Raw genomic sequence first — 3,471 nt, forward strand, 5'->3', positions numbered from 1 at the left:
CCCTTAAACTGGATCACCCCTAAGCTACCAAAATCTAATGAAATCTGTAGTGACAAAACAGAGGTGGTGGGAGTGAGAGAGGGTGACAGGAAGCAACAAACACTTTATTCTATCCAGAGGTTCAGCCTTGTAAAGGGATGCTGGCTGTAAAGGGGGCTTAACACCTGGCATTTATCTGAAGCATTTTGAATTTATTGAGTGTTTGTAGTAAATAAGAAGAAAAGGCCCAACTGTACTTGTGAAACGAGTGAGATGGAGAGAAGTGAAGGCTTTCCAGACACTGGAAAAGATCCATGAAGATGACAGAAGAAGGTGGAAAGGCCTGGAGGGGAGCAGCTTCGACAGGATATGGGAAGCGAACGGAATCCTCAGAGCCAGGGAAGGAGGGACGGGATGCAGGCCAGATGGAAGTGGGGAGGGACTGGGGCAGCGATTGATCACAGGTTAAAGGGAAATATAACATTGCAGACACTTGGGGAACTGAGATGGAGGATTTAAGAGATGAACTGAAAGAAGAGGCCTGGCCCATCTCCTGAGTCACAAGCGGCTGAGGTGGTCACAACAAGAGAAAAAGGCAACCAGTCCAAGAGGACAGGATGTTTTCTTTATCTTCTCAACGATGCCCATGAGACAAGACTTTGTTGTTACAGGTGTAGGGACAAGTCACTCTTCTCCTGGGCTTTCCCCAGGCGGTCACCCCTGGTGAGGCCAGGCTCCTGAGGTTAGGACTGTTTTGGTTGTGCCTGGGTGTCACCATCTGTAGACACAGGTTTCACAAGTGACTGTCCCACTTGTACCTGTAACAACAGGTCCTGGAAAGACCGCTGTTGGGAGCAAAGTGACTCATCGTCCCTCCCTGGTCTGTGTCATCCATAGAACTTTTGCTTTGTCTGAAGGAGGTGGGGAGAGTTTTGGATCATTTTGTGAGAGGGGAGAGGGAAAAGAAGAGATAACATCATGCTTGTTTCCCGCTCCACTTGTTGGAAATAGTGAAAGATCCCTAGGAAGAGAAGGGGTAGGGCAAGAAGAAAATAGATACTTTTGGGAGAAAACAGGGACAAGTGAAGCATGGAGTCAATGAGAGGGAAACTCTCGGCTGCAATGGTGATGAGGTTCTTCAGTGGTTTTCTGAGAGGCTTCATCCCTTGAAGAAAAGGAACATGGTGGATGCTCTCTGTTGACTCCCTGCCGCCCCATCTCCTGCCCCAGGTCTCTGAGTAAAGGAAAATCTCCCTTTGGGGCCTAGAAATTCTTCGGGATGGGTTGATAGGGGAGGGATCTTTGAACTGCCTGTAGGACTAGAAGAGCAAAAGCTAGGACTAGAAGAGCAAAAGTTCCAAGTTATAGATTTTTTGTGACTTTATTTCTAGCTGCAAGTTGATGAGACCTTGGCGACATTTGAATGACACATTCACCTGCAAGACTATTAAAATTTTACAAGTTATGACTTTTGATTTGCAAGATTACTTTTCTTTCCAAGGTTAGTTTTTCATGAAGGAAGGGTTTATACCTGTGTTATGGGCCCTTAGTCCCTGAATGCTCTTTGTGTTCCCTGCAGGTGTTGAGGTGTCCACGTCCTACACATCACCCCAGAAAGCCCTGAGATCTCTGATAAAGGCCAAAGATCTTAATTAACAGATTATCTTAACTAACAGACAAGTAGAAGAAAATGTACACCAAAGCATCATTAATGAATGGGTGGATTCTCCCCAGCCGTGGACATTAGGCAGTTAATGTTGGAAGGTTAAAAACATGAGTAGTCATAAATGTGAGTGCATACATTTATACATATTTACTAAGCATTTACAGTATCCAATGCTCTGTGAGGCTCTACAGAAAAGCATACAAGATATGAAATACTGTCCCTGACCTCAAACTATGCTAAAGCCACTTCATTTTGTTAAGGAAGAGCTTAAAAAATCCCTATTTATGAGCATGAAGAACACTGACACCTACTATGTAATTTATATATATATACACATATATACATATATATATTTTTTTCTCATGGGAGTGATATAGTATCAACAAACTCTAATTATAGTTTCTTTATTGTCCTATTTTCTCAAATTGTTCTCAATAAGATCCATGGAGCTCTTCCCCAAATATACATATACTATACATATCTATGTATGAATACATATCTATCTATCTATCTATCTATTTTCCAGCACTGATATAGAGATTTTATTTAAATTGCATTATGTTTTTACAGCACACTGCATGTTTGTCACAAGGCAATTGCACAGTGTGAATTTTTGGCCGCATCATGTCACTTATACCCTTGACAGCTCTGAAAGGAGTACTTGATGAATACATCTGAGCTGAGAGCCCAAAGTCTCTCTCTAAGTCCACATAGTATGTTCACTGATGGGACAGTCTGTCACAACAGATACAGTTTCCTCAAATATTAACAATCTTACTCCATCTGAAAAGGGAAAAGCAAACTGCAAAAAAGTCGAGTTAATTAAAAAGCAACTCACAACCGCCAGTAAATTTTAATGATTGAGAAAATGCTTGGAAAAATTTTACATATCTGAGTCAGGCATAGTTTGTTACTTTTTCAATAATCTCAGGAAATTCCCAGACATAAAATCTCCATCATTCAAAGCCATTTAAACAAATATGTGTATAAATGAAACAAGGAGAAAGGACTGGAAAGGTTTGCAAAGTTCCCAAGAGAAGTTCTTCTCTGTCCAGATTATTCTTACTTCTTTTTTAGTGTTTCTATTGGAGAATAGAGACCATTTTGTGTCTCAAACAGGGTAAGAGAGTTCGTGGTTGGTCATTACCTTTGGCCCATTCTTTTTGTCCAGAGGAGATAAGAATGGGACTACAGACACCCCTCCCCTTGAAACTGTTGACCTTTCATGCCAAGGAAACTTGGTTTTGGAGTGTACGTTTCTTTGAAATACATCAACTTCAGATGACATGATTTAAAAATTATAATAGTCCCCCCTCACTTATCTGAGGGGAATGCATTCCAAGACCCCCAGCAGATGTCTGAAACTCTGGATAGTACCAAACACTATACATACTATGTTTTTTCCTATGCATACATACCTATGATTAAGCTTAATTAATAAATTAGGCACGGTAAGAGATTAACAACTACAATAATAAAATAGAATAATTATAACAATACACTGTAATAAAAGTTATGTGAATGTAGTCTCTCCTCTTTTCTCTCTCAAAATATCTTTTTTAATTTATTTTTTTATTGAAGTAGAGTTGATTTACAAGGTTGTGTTAATTTCTGACGTACAGCAAAGTGACTCATTTTCAAAATATCTTATTGCACAAATTTAATGCCTTTTCTATTGTAACTAAGCACTTATCATGCACTCTGGTGGTAACTTTTGCAGTTTGAGGGGCGACAGAAAAACTAGCATGGATTTCTTTTTTCTTCTTCACTATTTTAACATGAGATTAATTCTTACCTTAGATCTTAGCAACCTCAGCATATGATTT

This window comes from Globicephala melas, chromosome 6, assembly GCF_963455315.2.
Source record: "Globicephala melas chromosome 6, mGloMel1.2, whole genome shotgun sequence".
Lineage (NCBI taxonomy): Eukaryota > Metazoa > Chordata > Mammalia > Artiodactyla > Delphinidae > Globicephala > Globicephala melas.